This window comes from Bufo bufo, chromosome 3 (genome assembly GCF_905171765.1).
Source record: "Bufo bufo chromosome 3, aBufBuf1.1, whole genome shotgun sequence".
Lineage (NCBI taxonomy): Eukaryota > Metazoa > Chordata > Amphibia > Anura > Bufonidae > Bufo > Bufo bufo.
In genome coordinates this window covers 63932875-63941479 of record NC_053391.1, presented here as the reverse complement: position 1 = coordinate 63941479, position 8605 = coordinate 63932875, and the positions used below count along the sequence as shown (strand labels likewise).

Here is an 8605-nt window from a genome sequence, read left to right as displayed (position 1 = left end):
GGGGTGGGTAGCCTGATGCCTGTGGGTATACAGTGCAAATGTAATAACATTACATAAGAAACCAAACTTTGCAGATACCACCAGGCCTGGGGTATGCAGGTGCATTGTCATCCAAGAAGACAACCTTCACAGTCAAGTAGTCAACCAGGTATGACAGACAGAAAATGTCTGTCTGAAACCCCTGATGTATGACCAGCTAATGCTGAATGACTAGTCTGACCCTGCACCTTTTCTTACCCCCCTCCCTTGCAGGACATTACTTATATTAGCCTTATTTTTCTCTGGCCCATCATTAATATCATTTCTTTTAGAAAATTATATATCCTTATTTCAAAGTTTGCACTTATAATTAGAATTCCAGTTCCACCACGACCTGTTCCTCCTAGGCTCTTGTCTACATAAATACTCCATAGTTCTACGGTACATTGAATTCATTATTTTTACATAGCTTTCACATACTGTATACTGGAGTCACTAATACTCACACACGTATCTGAACATACAGGAATTGAAGGAAGTACATTGGCTTGGCCATGTATGCTTTCCTGTACAGGAGGCAAGTCCTTCTACAATGCGCCGTAGCCTTGGCCTCAGTGATCTGCTTCTATATCTTTCTTCCTGATCCACACATGTGAATGCTGTATAGATGGAAGGAAATGTACTTATATATCAGAGCTTGTGTTCCATGGGTCGTATTGTTCTGACCCTGAATGATGATTCATAGTAAGGTGAACAAGTACACTTCGACTCCTTCAGCTTCAGCTGTGTTTTAAACATGTAGTACATTTATATTATATTTATTTAAAAAAATCCTTTCAAAATGATTTGTTTCAATGTTTGACCAACATATATCTGTACAATTAAATGTAAAAAAATGTTTAGTAAGATTTATCTCCTGCTGGGGATGAAAACTGCAAATGAAAACAGCAATTGTTAATGTAATGAATATTGAGTAAATGTAGACTTATAGAAATTAAATATTTTCTTAGTTTTACATATTATATCCAACATTTTGTGTGTATATGACCAAAAGTTTGGACACACCTTCTCATTCAAAGAGTTTTCTTTATTTTCATGACTATGAAGGCATCAAAACTATGAATTAACACATGTGGAATAATATACATAATAAACAAGTGTGAAACAGCTGAAAATATGTCATATTCTAGGTTTTTCAAAGTAGCCACCTTTTGCTTTGATTACTGCTTTGCACACTCTTGGCATTCTCTTGATGAGCTTCAAGAGGTAGTCCCCTGAAATGGTCTTCCAACAGTCTTGAAGGAGTTCCCAGAGATGCTTAGCACTTGTTGGCCCTTTTGCCTTCACTCTGCGGTCCAGCTCACCCCAAACCATCTCGATTGGGTTCAGGTCCGGTGACTGTGGAGGCCAGGTCATCTGGTGCAGCACCTCATCACTCTCCTTCATGGTCAAATAGCCCTTACTTTCAAAGTTTTCCCAATTTTTCGGCTGACTGACTGACCTTCATTTCTTAAAGTAATGATGGCCACTCGTTTTTCTTTACTCAGCTGTGTATCCACCTGACTTCTCCTCAACGTAACTGATGGTCCTAACCCCATTTATAAGGCAAGAAATCCCACTTATTAAACCTGACAGGGCACACCTGTGAAGTGAAAACCATTTCAGGGGACTACCTCTTGAAGCTCATCAAGAGAATGCCAAGAGTGTGCAAAGCAGTAATCAAAGCAAAAGGTGGCTACTTTGAAGAACCTAGAATATGACATATTTTCAGTTGTTTCACACTTGTTTGTTATGTATATAATTCCACATGTGTTAATTCATAGTTTTGATGCCTTCATAGTCATGAAAATAAAGAAAACTCTTTGAATGAGAAGGTGTGTCCAAACTTTTGGTCTGTACTGTATATATATATTTATATTATTATATTGTTTTAAATCTAGTCCTACATTATAACAATTTTTGTAAAGAAAATGCTTATATCGGTGAAATATCAGGAAAAAAGAATAGCGCCACCTGCTGTTTTATTGAATAGCCTTTACTGTGTCCACCTCAGGGAGAAGGACACACTTGCTCAGTTATTCTCTAGACTCTACTGCTAAGTCCGAGGGATAATTGCAGTGGTGAGCTGGCTGCTTCTGAAACTGCAGCGTCTTCTCTGCTTCTCAGAGGAGATACTGAGGAAGTCCAAATACACTAACTCTGTCTCATTCACTTGCTCAATATCTCCTCTGAGAAGCAAAGAAGACATTGCAGCTTCAGGAGTAGCCTGCTCCCCAAACTGGGGAGCCCTTTAAACACGTGACTATACACCGAGAGAGAGTTAACACTCAACATGTTTCTCCTCCTTGGCATATGTACTTAGGTCTTCATGGGACCATTGAGCACTGAGGTGGACATTGAAAGGATGGTAAAAAGAAACAGGCGGTGGTGCTATACTAATGTTATTCCTTGAAAATCTAATGATCTAAGGATTTGTTTTTATAAGTGTAAATACAAAAAAATGTTTATAATTTGGGGTTGGATGTATTATACTCTTCATGGGACCATTGAGCATGTGTGTCCACCTTGGCACATGTACTGTGGTGGACATTGAAAGGCTGGCCAATAGAAACAGGGTGTGGTGCTATACTAACATTATTCCTTAACTATCTACTGATGTAAGGATTTGTTTTTATAAGTGTAAATACAATTTCTTTTTATAATTTGGGGTTGAATGTATACTCGTCATCGGACACCCCTTTTAAAGAGTTTATCTATCAACCAGCCTACACATTGCAATCTGCTGCAACAACCTCCTTTTTAGGGTGTCCTCAAGACTCAATGCATCATGACAAAATATCTTTTTAGATTTTAACTATAGGAAAACATTGCATTTATGACTCCTCTCCTTTTTTTTTTTTTACAGATACGTCAGAAAGATGTTCCATGGACACTTTTACACGAAGGTAAGGAGAATATATTGCTCACATACGGTAAATGACTTCTCAGTTGTTGACAGCACATTCCATGGTTTCCATCAGAAACTGAAAACAATGACCTTGGCGGTGTCCTTGGACACTAGACTTTTATTGGACCAGTCATTTATACAGAACACGATAACAACAGGGGTCTTCAGTTTCCCGAGTGATCGCTGGCTGGTACAGCTCCGTTCCTTGTCCTGCTATGAGCTCTGGCAGTCAGTTGGAGTTCATCAGTAGAGGACAGAAAATGTAAAACCATCAGGCACTGATTGTACTGCAGGCTGGGAGCAGGTCCAAGACCCAGCAGGCTAGTTTCTTGTCATCAGCAGGAAAGGAATAGGCTATATTTTCTATACAAGCCTAATAAAAATAGAAAAAGGACTTTGTTCAATGACCAAAGAAAGGGGTTCTGCTTTGTGCCGCGAAAACACAATGGGTTTCTGCCCACAATGGCACTTTATTGATGGACTATATCGAAAGGATCCACTTTGCATACGAGAACCGCCATAGAGCTCTTCCTTTTACACTGTCTATACATTATAACACTTCATTGTATGCTATCCACGTCTTAAGTGTATGTTTTGCAGGCCAGACAACCATGGGGCTTTAAGCTTCAGACATTGTTTTATGGATTGGTATATCAAAGGGCTTTACTGTAGGCATATCCTCCATGTTCCTGCACAACCTGGTCTAACCATTGTTGAAGGACTTTGCTTTGTGTCATCGTAAGACAAAGATGCCCCAGTCTGGCCACAAACTGGGAATGTGCTCACACGAGTGTTCACACAGCATGGTTCAGCCCTGCTATGTTGCTTTGTAATTGTGCAGTTGCCGTGCAATAGGGCTGTGATTATGGCACACAAGAAGGTATTTTTGCACAGTACATATCAATTGGGCTTTGACATTTGCTTTATCCACTTCCGAAATATCTGCATTCTGCTATGAGCACTACATATCATTATGCGTTGGTATCAAACCATTATAATACGCTGTACATTGTCTACATGCCTATTAATATGATGTTATACAGTACCTTGTATACTGGTTTATGGACAATGGTTCCACGGTTATTCTAACCCAGTTAACATGTGGTAATTATTGCATATTAGAAAATCTTTATCTAATATGGTTCTGTATTTTAAGCTAGTCACCAGGCAAGGTTGGCACTATCTATTGTCAGATATAGAGGTTATGTGGCCCCCAAAGATTACTAAAGACTCCTTATCTGGTGCCACCTGAGACAAGAGGGCCTGGTGTTTGGTTGCCTGCTTCTCCTTTTCATGATACTTGGGTGGATTCACCACATTTTTATGTGCTAATATTGTAAGGCCAAAGGAGAGGAGATCCCGTGACCCGTGTGGTACCTAGAGAGTTACAATACGGGTAATCAGTGTTGCAGTGAAGCTATTATTTCTATGTGTGATGCTGTGTCTATGGATTGGTGTTGATGGTCATCAGAATATTCTGTCTTCAAGTTGGTTTGACCTTTAGTCTACATTTCTAACATTTACATTGGTCAGAGCATGTAATAGTTGTGACTATTAATCATATGCTTTGAAGAAGTGGTTGTCTTGTAAAGATATATTTTGTCCTATTAAGGCATATGGACATCACAGAGAGGGTCTTCCACTCAGGATGGACTATCTATGAAGCAGAACAGAGATTGGCTCACACTATGGTGGAGCTGTCCATTTATCACATGGATGGTCATTTGCTGGGAAAATGTGTGGCTGGCCACAGATACCCCTGGTAAAATCTACTTCAGTATGAGCAACCAGCGTCGGACTGGCCCACTAGTGTACCAGAGGATCCTCCAGTGGGCTCAGGCTGATACCATCGTGGGCTCCAAAGGTCTAGGAGAAACAAACATTTGGAGCTGCCTTTGGAGCCAATGACTTGCCTCTAGGGTCTACTGTATTTATATAAGTCAAAAATTGACTTAATTGATTATATAGGGGTTGGGGCCCCGACAGTAATTTCCTCTGGTGGGATCAAGGAACCCCAATCTGACCCTGTGAACAACCTCTTAATGAATTAAGGTTCAAGATGTGTTTCAATGTTGTTATGCAATTCATATCCCTTTATACAGGCAGAAGTTATAAATGTATATTTTTATTATTTGTCAGAGCTAAATTTCATCCATTCAAAACCTTAAAGGGGTTGTCTCACTTCATCAAGTGGCATTTATCATGTAGAGAAATTTACTACCGTACCAGACAGTTACTAATGTATTGTGATTGTCCATATTGCCTCCTTTGCTGGCTAGACTCATTTTTCCATCACAATATACACTGCTCGTTTCCATGGTTATGACCACCCTTAAATCCAGCAACAATGGCCGTGCTTGCACACTATAGAAAAAGCACTGGCCTCTCTGGTGGCGTGGACCATAGGAGTGCACATAGACCAGCACTTTTTCCTATAGTGTGCAAGCACGGTCACCGATGCTGAATTGAAGGGTGGTCGTAACGATGGAAACGAGAAGTGAATAATGTGATGGAGTCTATCCAGCAAAGAAATCAATATTGACAAATACAATACATTAGTAGGTGCCTTGTATTCACTTTCTCTACATGATCAATGCTATTTGCTAGAGTGAGACAACACCTTTAATGAACCTTGTAATCTAGACCTTTAGCTTCCCCTAAATGTTTATGTAAGAGGTGTGAAAACCCCCGATGGGATGGTCCAATTTTATCTCCTTGGCCCATTATCTAGTGCAGTGAAGAGACTTCACAAATGGGCTCCTTACATTGCACTATGTTTATCTATTTGCATTACAGATCATGAACATTTTGGAGCATTTCCTCATGGAATTGTTCATTAAAATGTATTTACTTAAAGAGTCCAATATTCTATGCTAAATGTTAACTCTATGTTAAATGTGTATGGTCGCCTTTAGACACAACTTCTGTACATGTAAGATAATTATCCCAGTAAAGAAATTTTTGACTATAGGGTAGGTTATTTTTCTGCTTATTATTATTTTCACATTTTATTTATCCATTTACTTATTTTATTGTGTTTTTTTTTTTGGTATTTTTTGTTACATTATATTGTATTTACTAATTCGTTTGTATCTGCATACATACTGTACACATGCAGAGAAGAGGCAGATCATGTCTTTTCTGCTTTCTTCTAAGCCTTCTCTGCACAGAGAATTACTGTGATATCATCAGTGACGTCTCGTGGTCCCATAGCAACTGACCGAATGAGAAAGCAGCACCTCTACATTTGGGGCTACAACACTCAATATTAAAGCCATTGAAGGATTATTTCAGCTCCTTGTCAAAGTACAGGATCCTGACGATGTTGACAAGAAATTACTGCTTAATTCTAGCAATGCAGTTGTTCTTGAGCTCCATTTCTTCCTACCCACCCACTGATGATTGACAGTTTTCTTATTATTATTTTCCTTTAGGCGATAACTGTCAATCATTGTTGTATAGGTGGAGACAAAAAGAAGCTCATGAATAAGCCGGACTCTTCTCTGGCAGTGCTGGACTCTTCTCAGGTGCGCACTGTGAGCATTAAGCAATAATTCTCAGTGGTAATGTTACTGAAAGACCACTGATTTCAGCTAATCTGTCACTAACTTATGCCTCATTCACACAGTCAGTGTTTGGTCAGTGATTTCCATCAGTGATTGTGAGCCAAAATCAGGATTGGAGCCTCCACAGACATGAGGTATAAGGGAAAGATCTGCACCTGTTCTGTGTTTAGAGCCGCGCCTGGTTTTGGCTCAAAATCACTGATGGAAATCACTGACCGAACACTGACTGTGTGAATGAGGCCTTAAATGCTGCCCTCAGTGAGGACAGCATAAAGGAGGTAACAGGTTCTCTTTAAATATAAAATGTTTTGGCCAGATAACCCCTTTAATAAACCTGCCTTCAGTCAGCTGCTTAGCTCCACTAATGGTGACTGTAGGATGCCAGATCTTCAGAATCTCTATGACTATGTGCAGGGAAGTAGAATATGTGGGCTTCTGACCACTATAAAGAAAGTTTGCTAATCAAGCTGGACTCTTCACTGGCAGCGCTGGACTCTTCTCTGGCAGCGCTGGACTCTTCTCTGGTGCATGCTGCCAGCATTAAACAGTATGTTCTCATCAATAACGTTACGTGAAGAGATAACTGTCAATCATTGAAAGATAGGCGGGAAAGAAGGAGCTCATGAATAAGCCGGACTCTTCTCTGGCCACTCTGGACTCTTCTCTGGTGCACATTGCCAGCATTAAATAATTTACTTTATACTTTATAAGTGAAATACTGCTGATTTCAGCTCATCAGTCACTACTTTGTACTGCTCTCAGTGAAGACAACGTAAAGACAATAACAAGTTCCTTTTAAAAATGAGTGTTGAGCGTGAATATTCGAAAAGCAAATTTTTATCTCAAATATCGCAACTTCGAGAATTCGCGAATATTTAGAATATAGTGCTATATATTAGTTTTTCGAATATTCGTAATTTTTTCCATCTCAACACATGATTCCTCCCTGCTTCTTGCTTGTGGGCTAATGAGTCATTGGCCCACAAGCAACTTAAGCAGGGAGGAAATCATGACATCAGATGGAAGAAATGCCGAATATTCTAAAAAACGAATATATAGCACTATATTGAATATAGTGCTATATATTTGTTTTTTAGAATTTTTTAGAATATATGTCATTTTTTTCCATCTGAAGTGAACAGTGTTCATTTCAGATGGAAAAAAATTACGAATATTCTAAAAAACAAATATACATATAGCACTATATTCAATATAGTGCAATATATTCGTTTTTTAGAATATTCGTCATTTTTTCCATCTGAAGTCATGATTCCTCCCTGCTTAAATTTCTTTTGGGCCAATGACTCATTGGCCCACAAGCAAGAAGCAGGGAGGAATCATGTGTTTAGATGGAAAAAATTATGAATATTCAAAAAAAGAATATATAGCACTATATTCTATATGTGCTATATATTCGTTTTTGACCCACATCTGTATTGATCGCGTAATATTCGCATATTACGCGATCATTACCTTGCCGATTTTCAAGTAAAAAAAGATTGTAGAATATAACGAATATTAGAATTCGTGAATATTCGATGAATATTCTACAAAATATTTGCAAAATATCACGAATATTGCCCCTGCCGCTCATCACTATTAAAAATAAAAAATTTAAGGCCAGATAACTTTAATAAACCTGTTTAGTCAGAATCAAGACCGTCATAATCGATCCCTATGGCTATATATATAGGAAAGTAGGCTATTTGGGGCTCCAACCTGTATAAAGAATGTTTTCTGCACAAGTTAGTTAGAAAAATCTTTAAGAATCGTGTACTTGACAACTTTTCAGTGCTACTGTGTTCTGATCTAGAGCAATGCCCTAAAAAAGCCCCATATTTATGCACATGCAATTTTTCTAGAAAAACTACAAACTAAACACTAATTCAAGTATCCTAAAAGTAAATTTGTACTAGAGGGTTATGAAAAAATGAGAGAAAAATATCTGAACCCAGCTTTAACCCTAAAAATAATGCCGTGAATCGATCCTCTGCAAGTAATGAACCCTACAATGCTATAATTAGCTGAATATTGGACAAACGTTTCCCCCCCTCAGCGTTTAATTACCCGAGGAGATACCAGTTTAACTAAGGCCGCTACATTTGCTGAAATG

The 8605-nt window shown here is 38.7% G+C and overlaps 1 long non-coding RNA gene across 1 annotated transcript; it reads right to left on the bottom strand.

Moving 5' to 3' along the window:
- Window positions 1-370: 370 nt before the first annotated feature.
- LOC120996240 lies at window positions 371-4818 on the bottom strand. The gene is made up of 4 exons (XR_005777745.1): window positions 4715-4818; window positions 3843-3847; window positions 1041-1044; window positions 371-382 (listed from the first exon to the last, which is right to left on the bottom strand). It is a non-coding gene; the product is annotated as an uncharacterized LOC120996240 (long non-coding RNA).
- Window positions 4819-8605: the final 3787 nt, after the last annotated feature.